Source organism: Erinaceus europaeus, chromosome 2 (genome assembly GCF_950295315.1).
Source record: "Erinaceus europaeus chromosome 2, mEriEur2.1, whole genome shotgun sequence".
NCBI classification, from domain to species: domain Eukaryota; kingdom Metazoa; phylum Chordata; class Mammalia; order Eulipotyphla; family Erinaceidae; genus Erinaceus; species Erinaceus europaeus.
The window spans coordinates 44,824,278-44,837,346 of NC_080163.1; the positions used below are offsets into that span (position 1 = coordinate 44,824,278).

At 42.2% G+C, this 13,069-nt stretch overlaps 2 protein-coding genes and 1 non-coding gene across 4 annotated transcripts in view; all 3 read right to left on the minus strand.

Moving 5' to 3' along the window:
- Nucleotides 1-13,069, minus strand: part of PFDN1 (prefoldin subunit 1) — a 964,801-nt gene that overhangs the window by 591,187 nt on the left and 360,545 nt on the right. The window lies entirely within an intron of this gene.
- NRG2 (neuregulin 2) overlaps nt 1-13,069 on the minus strand; it is a 236,332-nt gene that overhangs the window by 195,460 nt on the left and 27,803 nt on the right. The window lies entirely within an intron of this gene.
- On the minus strand, nt 5,323-5,485 carry LOC132537090 (U1 spliceosomal RNA). Its single transcript, XR_009548580.1, has one exon. It is a non-coding gene; the product is annotated as a U1 spliceosomal RNA (small nuclear RNA).

Below are 13,069 nucleotides of genomic sequence, written 5' to 3' on the forward strand. Positions count from 1 at the left end.
GGTCTCTCCTAGATTTGCTAATCATTGTCTAAAGATCCTTAGAACCTGATCCCTCATTGCCATGTCTTCCTCCATTGCCTTGGTTCTGTCCATCCCTTAGAGCACACAAGACTCCAGTCAGTCACAACCTATCTTAGCAGTAGTCCCTTCCACCACTTTAAACACATATTCCATACTTTCATTATCATTGCCCTCATTTCCCATGTTACTCCCCAATTCTTCATCTGAAACCATTCCAGCCTTTAGGTTCATGATTAGTCAACAATTTGTATGGTTTTTTATGTTGACTCTTTTTTCAGCCACCAGGTTCCAAATGCTAAGATGATGCCAACCGGACTTCCTTAGGCAGACGACCCCACCAATGTGTCCTGAAGCCCCACTTCCCCAGATCCCTGCCCCACTAGGGAAAGAGAGAAAAAGTTTGGAAGTATGTGTCGACCTGTCAATGCCCATGTTCAGCGGGGAAGCAATTACAGAAGCCAGACCTTCCACCTTCTGCACCCCATAATGTACCTTGGTCCATACTCCCTATTCCAGCCTTTAGGTTCATGATTAATCAACAATTTGGCTTTGTATGTTAACTCTCTTTTCAGCCACCAGGTTCCAGATGCTACCACAATTCCAACCAGACTTTCCTGGACGGACAACCCCACCAATGTGCTCCTGGAGCTCTGATTCCCCAGAACCCAGCCCCACTAGGGAAAGAGAGAAGCAGGCTGGGAGTATGGATTGACCTGTCAACGCCCATGTTCAGTGGGGAAGCAATTACAGAAGCCAGACCTTCCACCTTCTGCATCCCACAATGACCCTGGGTCCATACTCCCAAAGGGTTAAAGAATAGGAAAGCTATCAAGGGAGGTGACAGGATACAGAGTTTTGGTGGTGGAAACTGTGTGGAGTTGTACCCCTCTTACCCTATGGTTTTGTCAGTGTTTCCTTTTTATTAAAAAAAAAAATAGGAAAGCTATCAGGGGAGGGGATGGGATACGGAGTTCTGGTGGTGGGAATTGTGTGGAGCTGTACCCCTCTTATCCTATGGTTTCTGTCAGTGTTTCCTTTTTATAAATAAAAAAATTAACTTTTTTATTATTTATTTTCCCTTTTGTTGCCCTTGTTTTATTGTTGCTGTATAAAAAAAATTTTTTTAAGTCACCCTCTTTCATAAATATATCTTCACAATGGCCGACAAGATCTTGTGGGGTCAGGTACCTACAGCCTTTCTGACCTTAGCTCACTCCATGTCAAACCTCTGGGCCTTCTCGCTGCTCTCCAAACATGCCAGGTATGCCTTCCCCATAGGCAGAACACCCTCTGCTTAAAGTTCCTTTCACCAAGACAGTGACATCTATCTTCCTACTCCTTTCAAGACATTCTGCTCTAATGTCACTTTGTAAGTAAGTTTATCAGAACCACCCTATTTCTTTTTTTCTTTCTCTAGGGTTATTGCTGAGGGTCAATGCCTGTACTATGAACCTACTGCTCCTGTGGCAATTTTTTGGGATAGGACAGAGAGAAATTGAGAGGGGAGGGGAAGACAGAAAGGGAGAGAGACACCTAAGACCTGCTTCACCACTTGTGAAGCAACCCCCCCACCCCACCCAGTAGGTGGGGAGCCAGGGGCTCGAACTGGGATCCTCACTCGGGTCCTTGCTCTTCATAGTAAGTGCACTTAACCCAGTGCGCTACCACCCAGCACCCCCTCATTTCTTTTTATTAAAGATTAATTTATTTGTTGCCATGAGAGAGAGAGGGAGGGAGAAAGAACCAGAGCAAAACTCTGGCATATTTGGTAGTAGGGGTTGAACTCAGGACATCATGCACTTGAGTCCAGTGCCCTGCCCACTGCACCACCTCCTGGGCCATAAAAGTACCCTGTTTTAAATTGCATAACCTCCCACACATGCACACACACATTTTATTCCTTTTGTCATAGTCATAGCATCTACTACCTATAAACACTAAGTTTACATATTTATTATATATACACTAACAGTCTCTCTCCACTAGACAGCATATGGCACCATGTTTTATTTGTTTGACATTCCAAACAGAAGAATTACTGATATGTAAGAGGAACTCAGATATTACTGAGTGGATGAATAAACCCAGTATAAGGCCTAGCATGAAATATATAACTACCAGAGGTTTTACAAATGAGTGAATGAACTAAATTATGAACTTCCCCCAGGCAGGGAGGGGACTTATTCATCTTTATGTTCTCAGTACCCAGAAGTAATGGAGACCCAGTCAACAATTTTCTTTTCTTTTCTTTTCTTTTCTTTTTTTTTCTTTACCAGAGCACTGCTCAGCTCTGGCTTATGGTGGCGTGGAGAATTGAACCTGGGACCTTAGAGCCTCAGGCATGAGAATCTGTTTGCATAACCATTACACTATCTACCCTACCCATAAACAATTTTCTGTATAAGTACCACGCGCTAACAGATTGCGCCACTGGAGCTCTCCATAAACAATTTTCTTAAAGGGTCAGAAACTGACATGGATAAGGTGAGACCAGAAATGTGAGGCCTCAGTTCTAAGGTTCAGATTCTAAGTGTTCTGCTCCTCTGTGACCACTCTTCGTCCAGAGCTCTCCATTTCAGGACCTTTCAGGATGTGATGCTCAGTGACTAGAGTGACACAAGCAGGTAAACACAATGGGGACAGAATTTCACTACAGCTCCACCATCAGACACATGGGTAGGGTTCCAGGTAGGTGTGCAACAAGCCCACAAGTAACAGAGACACACCTGGCTCCTGCAAACTCTCCCTACAGTGTCAGGCTTCCAGGCCCCAAATTCTGATAATCTGGAAACTGGAAAAGCAAGTTACTTCAACAAACATATCCTTGTGTTTCTTCTTTCAGATCGCCACATCTCAATAGGTAGAGCTGGCCTTGGCCCAGACACCCTTACAGCCCATCACTCATTTCTAGTACAGTGGGAAGGAAGTGAAATGGTTCCTTATGTCACAGTTGTGGGACCTGGTGCACCTACCAGCCATGCCTTCAAGTCAGGAAGGAAGCAGTGGCCTTGCTGACTTGAAAGACCCACTTGCCACTGAGAACATACATGGGGTCACCTGCAAGGGAGACGGGAGGATGCCACAGGAGAAGGAATGCCAACCTGAGATCAGACAGGAGGACCAGGCATTCTGCTATTGTCCTTGGGTGTCCTGGACCTTGGATGAATGTTTTCACACTCCAGGTTCTGGTTCCCTCATATTCAAAACTAAAATTCTGTGGGCCAGGTAGTGACTCACCTGATAGACTATAATCTTTTTTTTTTTCTAACTAGAGCACTGTTCAGTTCTGACTTATGGTGGTGCGGGGGACTGAACCCGGGACTTTGGAGCCTCAGGCATGAAAGTCTGTTTGTATAACCATCATGCTATCTACCTTCCACCCCCTGATAGACTACATACATTACAGTGTGCATGGAGCTGGGTTCAATCACTTAGTCCCCATTCACAAGTGGGAGGCAGAAGCTTCATAGGCAGTGCTGCAGGTATCTCTCTCTTGTTCCCCCCCTTCTCTCCCTTTCTATGACTACCTCTCACCCTTTACTGAAAGAAAAAGAGGGACAAAAAGGCCACAAGGAATGGTGGAGTTGTTATGTAGGCATTGAGCCCCGGTGATAACCCTGGTGGCAAAAATAAGTAGATAAATAAACCTACGTATTTTTTTAAAAAATAAAATTATGAACCAGACAATTTTAATTTATGATTTTTTATTGCCACCAGGATTATAATTAGGGCTCTGTGCCTGCATGATGAATCCACTGCTCAGTATGTTTTTTTTTCCTTTATTTGATAGAACAGAGAAGTGAGAGGAGAGGGGGACAGAGAGAGAGTGAAAGAGAAACAACTACAGCACTGTTTCACCACTCATGAAATTTCCTCCCTGTAGATGGGGATCAGGGGTTTGAACCCAGGTCCTTCTGCACTATAATATATGTGCTAAACCAGATGCACCATCACCAGCCTTTCTAACTGTATATTATACAACTGAACTATTATTGTCTTCTCTAATGTGACAGTTTGAGAGGGCAGTACTGGTTGTGTGTATCTCCCTACAAATTCATTTTTATTCCTTCCTCCTCTATTCATCTGTCATTTGCTCATAAAAATAAACAAGCATGGTGCCAAGTATGTGCCAGGCATTGTGTTAGGACTGTGTGTACAGCTGTGACTATGACAGAGAGTGTCTCTGCCCTCAGTATCTTATGGTCTAACAGGGAAACAGACAGCCAACACCAAATGATTCTAGCACAGCTAAGTGCTAGGGAGATGTGCAGAGAGAATAGTATGTGTGAGCAAATCAGCAGATCCATAGGCTTGGCTGGGGTTTCAGAGAACCTTCCCAAGTAAGGTCACATATGAGCTGATCTCAGAAAGACAGACAGATTGAATGAGGTGAGAAGCAAGGGCATCCAAGATACAGAAAGATTGCACACACACACACACACACACACACACACACACACACGTTCTACAGCAGGAGTCCTTGTTTTGTCAAGGTCAATCTGGCCTCAATGCAGAGTGGGGAGCTGAAGGCAGAGATGACATTGATGGTATCAGCATAGGTGGCAGAAGTCTTGTGGTCTGTGAGAGTAATATGGGATTTTTTAATTATTATTTTATTGTGATACAGACAGAAAAAGTACAAGAGAGGAAGAGAGAGATACTTATAGTCTATTCTACTGTTTGTGAAACTCCCCCCCCCACAAGTGGGGTCCAGGGGCTCAAACTTGGGTCCTCATGCATAATAACTTGTATGCTTTACTGGTTAATCCACTATCTGATCCCTCCCTCCAAGGAATGTGGTCTTATTATATATTATAGTTATCAAGAAGAATCATAGAAGGAGTGTCAGAATGAGATTTTATTAATCATATGCTTTTAAAAACTCACTATGGGGTAGAGGAGATAGCACAATAGTTATGCAAAGAGTCTCTCATGCCTAAGGCTTCAAAGTCCTAGGTTCAATCTCCTGCACCACAAACCAGAACTGTGCAGTGCTCTGGTAAATTATTGTTATTATTATATAAATAAAAGCTCACTATAAGGATAACTGACTATAATGGGCACAAGCTGATATTTTTAAAAAGCTAGTAATAGGGGCCAGGTGGTGGTGCACCTGGTTAAGTGTACATACTACAGTGCACAAGGGCACAGGTTCAAGTCCCTCATCCCCACCTATGGGGGAAAGCTTCACAAATGGTGAAGCAGGGTTGCAGGTGTCTCTCTGTCTTCTTTCTTTCTTTTTTTCTTTCTTTCTTTCTTTCTTTCTTTCTTTCTTTCTTTCTTTCTTTCTTTCTCTCTTTCCATGGGAGAGCACAAACGCAGTCCCCCACTACCACAAATTATGCAGTCAAGTTTCCCACATTTGGGGAAATTGCAGGGGTCAGCACATCCAGAATGCAATGGATAAGCCTCGCCCTGGGAAAACCACCTTCATGGTCATAGTATCTCCTTGTCATGTAAGTATGTCTCTTTCCCTTTCTATCTTCCTCTCTGATCTCAATTTCCTTCTGTATCTAATAGTATATAAATAAATAAATAATTTTAAAGCCAGTAATAAAGCAACTCAATATAAAAGGTTAAACATCACTAGTACTTGACATGGGTAAAGTCAGTGGAAAAGCAGATAAACAGTGCATGTGTGAGGCCCTGGCTCTGCGAAAGAAGGAGGAGGAGATAAAAAAAAAAGAGAGAAGAAGAAAGAGAATGAAGAAAGAAAGAAGAAAAGAAGAAGAAAAGAAAAAGAAAGAGAGAAAGAAAGAAAGAAAGAAAGAAAGAAAGAAAGAAAGAAAGATGAGGTAGCGCAGGGGCTTAAGCGCAAGTGGCGCAAAGCGCAAGGATCAGTGTAAAGATCCTGGTTCGAGCCCCCAGCTTCCCACCTACAGGGGAGTCACTTCACAGGTGGTGAGCAGGTCTGCAGGTGTCTGTCTTTCTCTCCCCCTCTCTGTCTCCCCCTCTTCTCTCCATTTCTCTCTGTCCTATCCAACAACGACATCAATAATAACTATAACAATAACAAAACAACAAGGACAACAAAAGGGAATAAATAAATAAAAACAATTAAAAAAGAAAGATAAGGATAAGTTTAATAAAATCAATGTGTCAAAGCACTCATAGATGAAATAAGACAATAAGGAAATGAGAACTGCAATTTAAATTTAGGACGTTTAAGTTCAATTTTTTTTGGTGGAGGGTATTTGTTTTTACTTTTGTGTGTGTGTATATGACAAATTGATGACTCTCAGTAGCCATTTTTTCCTTTTTGATAGAGACAGAGAGAACTTGAGAGGAATAGGGAGATTAAAGGAGAGATACCTGCAGCACTGCTTCAGCACTCAAGAAGCTTCCCCCCTACAAGTAGGAACTGGGGGCTTGAACCTGGATCCTTGCACATGGAAAAGTGTGCACTCTAGCAGGTGTGCCACTACCAATCCTGGAGTTCACTTAGTTTTGGTCCTGGAGTTCACTTAGTTTTGATGGAGTGGAAACTGAGGAAGAAGATAAACTGATGTGAAAGGAGAGGTCATGAAATAGAGATAGGGTAGACTGTTCTTTCAGAAGGCTATACCACACCACCCTGAACACGATAATCTCATCTGATCAAAAGTTAGCCTTGAGCTTGGGCTAAGTGTTTTGCAGAAAACTGAGAAATTTTACACATGTACCAACAAATATATTTACTATAAACCATTAATCCTCCCAATTAAAATCACTAAAAATAATAAATACTAATAGTTGCAAAAAAATGATTAGGGGCCAGGTGGTGGCACACACATATTATAGTGTGCAAGAACCCAGGTTCAAGCCCCTGGTCCCTACCTGCAGGGGAAAAGCTTTACAAGTGGCAAATCAGGGCTGCAGATGTCTCTGTGTCTCTTTCCCTCTCTATTTCCCCTTTCTCTTTCAATTTCTCTCCGTCTCTACCTAAAAATAAATAAATAATATTAAAGAGGGATTAGCCTTGAAAGGGAAGAGAAAAACAGGCAGAAAATGTGCTGAGAAATGGATAAGAAGAATTCAGGAAGGAAGAGAGAAGGAACTGGAGAGAGAAGAAAATTTACCTGTTTACTCCTGAGAAAGAGGGAAGGCAGGGCTGAGCTGGAGAGCATGGGCCAGTTCCTCTATGCATCAAGAAGGAGGCGTGAGCATGAAGGGCAGCTTATATTCCTCCCTCTAAATATACAAAGCCAGCTTTGCTAATGTTCCCAGAGAAAATCTCAGAGTCTATAGAACACGTGTTCTCACTGAGCAGCAAAGTTTCCAGAAAACAAACCACCTCTATGGGCTCTCTCTTGAGACCTAGTATAAAGCACACCCTCGTGCTCTCAAAACAGAACAAAGCCACATGGGAACAGCTGCCCACCACAGTGCCCCCAAGGGATGTCAGGGAATGTCTGGCAGGGGTCTGGTCCAGGAGTAAACAGGTCGAATCTGAAGAAATTACTGAAACCAGCAATGAAGCAGTGCCAGATAGCAACATCTTGTTCAGAATTGATTCATTACAGCAGTGATGAGGGGAGGGAAAGGCTAGCTGATGCTTGGTGTTATTTGAGGAACTGTTTTCATTATATGTCTTTTTGCTTCAAGTTTCAGTTTCAAGAATGTAGTGACAATGTTAAGTGAGGACGTATGGTAGAAGAGAAGTCACAGAGTGCTAACATATAGGCAGAGGGGTGGCATGACAGAGAAAACAGCTTCCCTCCTTCATGTGGTGACTCAGGAAGGGGGAAGGCTGTAGAACTGCCTAAGATGCCAAGATCTTGCTTGACACACCATAGTCCAAAGTAAGATGTATCTCCGGTGCCACTGCCTGGGCCCTTAACCTATATAGCTCCCTCACACTGGGAATCCAGGGCAGTGTCTCCAGTTCACTGACATCTAGCCATGGCTTTGACTAGGGCCAGGATTCAGCCAGTGTCTCTTAGTCCAAAGTGAACAAACAGCACTAGGTTTAAGAGGACAAGTGCTTGCCAAGGTCACAGTAAATGGAAAGGCAAAACCCAGAAGCTGCCAAAACCCAGATTGGCTCCTGATCCAGAGAGATTCAAATATCTCCCATGCCCCCATCCAGGCCCTCCTCCCCTAGCTTGCTCTTGCCATCCCTGAGGTGCTGCTCCTGTGAACCACACAGAGGATGCTCATTTACAGTGCCAATGCTTCTAACAAAAGCTCATCCCAAAGGGAAAATCAAGTCAAAAAGCTTCATTTAAAAGGAAGAACTATAAGAGGAACCTATTTAGAATACTGCCTGCTAGGTCCCTATTACCCAGATTCCCCAAAGCATCGGGAAGACAGAAGAAAAAGCAGGGAATCACAGGGAGGTGATAAGTGACACTTAGCAGGCTTCCTATAATAAGCAAATGACATAATAGAAATAAACACAGCTTTGGAGAGAGGTGCTGCAAACTGCCCTAGCAAGCCCAGGGGCTCTAGGGAGTCACGCTGGGCTAGAAACCCGCTTATTTCTAGGGCACTAGGCAGCATCTGACCTGAATCAGTAGTCTCTGAAATCAGGGGCCAGAGGGCCAACCAGAGGTGGAAACAGCACAAGACCAAGAGAGGGAAGGGAATTGGGGGTGGGAGGGGTGGCATCTTGGTCATTGGCCCACCTCCAGATTAGGGTATGGAAAGTCACTGGACTTTTCAGAGAACCTCCACTAGCCAACTCTAGAGTCTACACATCGTCAAGAAGGAATGGCTGGGCAATCAGAGCGAGTAATCCCCTTATCACTAACTATCCTTTGTTTTCAACCAACCTCTGTCTGGAAAACATGACTTCAGATTATCCCCAATGTTTGTAACAAATGGGACCAGTCTGGAACTCACCTAATCAGTTCAAAAGCTCAAAGCTTCTGTTCTCTAGAAGTGAAATTGGAAAGGGAAGGCCACCTTCCTAGCTTGTGAAAATCAAATGAAGTAATAATGAAGTAATGCCTATATAAGTATATGCTCAATAAACATTAATGGCTCTCTTCTACCCCTATTTCCCTGAAAATTTACATACATAACCACAAATTCTTAGTCTACACTAATTCCCTGGACCCTTAGCAGAGGATAAGAAGGGAAGTAGCTCAGATATTTTCTAGCCATTCAGCTTAAAATTTGGAAAATCTAAGCTAGGAGTTGACTCGACTTGTTAGAACAGAGAATTTGTATGCTGAAGGCCCAAGAATCACAGGCACCATCCTATGTCAGAGCTAAGCAATGTTCTGGTGTGTGTTTCTCCCACCCCTCCTTCTGCCCCCCCCACAATAAATCTTTTTAAAATATTGGAAAATCCATACCCAGATCATTGACAAGAGGCAAAAACAGTAGGAATTGGTACAAAGTGTGAAACTTTTTCAAAGGGTAAAAGAAAACAAACAGAACTCATCCTGCAAAGACCTTTTATGAAATTTGTGTTTGGAAGCTTTGTATTGGGTTTCCAGGACCCACAGAGACCCAGCTCCCTTTTAACACCATAAGGCCTAATATAAATCAACACAGGGTAACAAACTATCCCTTGGGCTGGGGAGATAGCATAATGGTTATTCAAAATGGCTTTCATATCTGAGACACAGGAGTCCTAGGTTCAATCTCCAGCACCTCCCTAAGTAAAAACTTGAGCAGTGCTTTGGTTAAAAAAAAAAAAAATCAACTCTAGAAGGAAGCTAGAGATGAAAGCATTATTGTCATCCAAGACTTAAAATTGACACAATCGAGCTATATCCCAAGATCAGGACACATACATTCAGCCAAAACTTTTGCTTCCAGAGGTCAGTGCAATGAGAAAGTGTGGCCATAATCCACAGTAAGAGACTCAAAGACGGGTTGATCCTATAAGAACTGAGGGAGCAGTAAGACCCCATGCATTTTAGCAAGATCTCTTGGTTGATTAAATAGCTATTCTCAGTGGTTTATCTAGTTGAGTGCACATGTTACCACGCATAAGGATCTGGGTTTAAGTCCCTGGTCATTACCTGCAGGGCAAAACTTCATGAGCTGTGAAACAATGTTTCAAGTCTCTGTCTCTATCTCACCTCCTCTCTCAATCACTGTGGCACTGTACAAAATACTAAAATGTTGAGAGAGAGAGAGAGAGGGGAAACAGCAACTCTCGAAGGAAAAAAAAAAAAGTAAGCTTATAGTATATGGTATACCTTCCCCAAGGAAAGTTAATCAACTTTTTCATATCTATGTGCACAGCAAATTTCAGAGACATCAATGCATGAGATCAGAGGTAGTGCGTCAAAGAGCCAGCAAAATAGGATGTACCAGCCTGAGGAAACACCCTATGCCATGTCTCAAACTCCCACTCTGTGGCCTTGCCCTTTAAGTCCTTGGCAGGGGAACTGAGAAGAGATTATGCAAAAGGCCTTTCAGAGCAAACATCTTTAAGAGTGAGCAAACTGGTTACTAGTTGTAATAATAACACTACACTCCAGTACGACACTTTGCTATCTCAAAGCACTTTCACAAGGCATTATTTCCTCTGAGCCTATTAGATTAAAAACCAAAATATTGTTAACCTTATTTTTCAGTTAAAGAAATAGTCTCTCGAAGATTAGTTGTCTGTCCCAAGATCACAAAGCTAGTAAGTGGTAAACTGGAATTTAAGCTGGCATCTCTCTCTTAGGACTGTTTTTTCTGTTTTATGAGTCACAGGTTAAAAACCATTGCCTAAGGTTAAACCATTCTGGCAAGTCCATTGAAGAAGTCCAAGATGTGTGCCTGATCTATGTGGATTTTATTTATTTATTTATTTATTTATTTATTTATTTGCTACCAAGGTTATCACTGGGGCTCAGTTGCCTGTACTGTAAATCCACTGCTCTGGTGGTCATTTTTTAATTTTTTCTTTATTATTACTATTTATTGTGACAGAAACAGAGGGAAATATGGCAAGAGAAGTGGGAAGAAGACAGAGAGAGAAAGACACCTGCAGCTTTGCTCCACTGCTCATAGTGATCCCCCTCCAACCCCCACCTTTAGGTAGAGACTGAAATTCGAAACTAGATCCTTACACTATGGTTAAAGTATGTGACTTACTGGTTGTACCACTGCCTGGCTGTGGGGTTTTTGTGTTCGTTTGAAATTTTTTTAAGAGTGCTGGGGAATGGATTCAGGAGCTTCTTCATATATGATACTGCTAAATGACCTCCTGGGTACAAGTTTCTTATTTCTTTATTTAGAGAGAAAGTAAAGAAGAGTGAGAAAGAGATGGCAATGGAGATGGAGATGGAGATGGAGACGAAGAAAGGAAATATGCCTCAGTGCCATTCCATCATCCATGGAGTTCCCTTATGCCATCTATGAATGTTCCATATGGTGCTGGGTCTCTTACCAAATTAGCTGTTTCCTAACCCCTAATATCTTTATTTTAAAGTTGTTTTTATTTCCATGGAAAAAGAAGCAAGGAACATTTACCTTTCAATAAGGTACACAGCACAATAGACCCAGAAACACAAGCAATAGGAGCATGAGACAACTTTAAAGTATGAAAAAGGGAGAAAGAAATGGACACAGATTGTTTTACGTAAAAAATGTTGAGACCACACTTAATGTGACCTCTTTGGTCACTACCAGGCCACCTGGGGCCCAAGTCAAGCAATCCTAGGATTCCTCCATAGATATGATGGGCCTAGATGTCTAACAGACCCCTCTCTCCACCCTTCCCCCCGAGCTTTTCCTCTTTACTTTGTGTGGCTAATAAAGAATTCAGAAACCATACACCTGAATGTGTGTCCTCTGGAATTCTTTTCACCAGAATAGCAACAAAACAGGGGGGACTGACTCCGCTCATCCATGTGTAACCACGAGTGCCCCGCCCCCCACAACAGGAACAGTGTGGATTTGTATCTTTGTTATTTTGTAAATCACTAAAATAAAAAAGAATGGTGGGACCAGAACAGTTTACAGAAGACATGTGTGGTGTATTTGTGTGTAATACATTTATATGTAACAATTTAAATACATACATAGTCCTCCATTTTTAATGATGTCACTTTCTCTCTAGTAATTCTTTTTAAAATTTATTTATAAGATAAAAATAGCAACAAGACCATAGGATAAGAGGGGTACAATTCCACACAATTCCCATTACCACAATTTTTTTTTTAAATTTTTTATTTAAGAAAGGATTAGTGAACAAAAGCATAAGGTAGGAGGGGTACAACTCCACACAATTCCCACCACCCACTCCCCATAACCCACTCCCTCCCATGGTAGCTTTCCCATTCTCTATCCCTCTGGGAGCATGGACCCAGGGTCGTTGAGGGTTGCAGAAGGTAGAAGGTCTGGCTTCTGTAGTTGCTTCCCCGCTGAACATGGGCGTTGACTGGTCGGTCCATACCCCCCCCATTACCACAATTTTGTATCCTACCCCTCTCTCCAGTAATTTCTGATCTTTTTTGTTTGTTTTTCTCTTTCTTTTATCATATATCATACCCTGAATTTCTCTTTTTTTAACCAGAGCACTGCTCAGCTGTGGCTTATGGTGGTGCAGGGGATTGAACCTGGGACTTTGGAGCCTCAGGCATGAGAGACTCTTTGCATAGCCATTATGCTATCTACCCCTGCCCTCTGAATTTCTTTAATTTGGAGTTCATTTCTGAAATTAACTGGTCCATTGTGGTATTCCTTTACAGAGTTCTACCAGTACTAGTTCTTATTTGCCCTTTCTTTTTGACTAATATCACTGCCAGGTATCTGCCCATCTCTTCCTTTAGCATGCAGATTTTTTATTTGCTATGTTTTTCTCCTTGTGTGACTTAAAATTCATTTTGCAGTATTGTGTATTATATTTCACTCACTTTGCAGGAATCTTTTTCTAGTTTATTTTCTTCCCCTATTAGAGATTGTAGCTATTTTTCTTATAATGTATAGTATCTTGCCTAAGTGTTATATATTCAACTTTTGCTTTATTTACATTTAAATGAGATGTTTTTTTCTGGGACAAACTATTGTAAGAATGACCTGAGAGGGTGGGTGGGAGATAGCTCACTCAGAAGAGCATTTGCATTACCATGTATGAAGTCCTGTGTTTGAGCTCTGGCACTACAAGGGAACAACA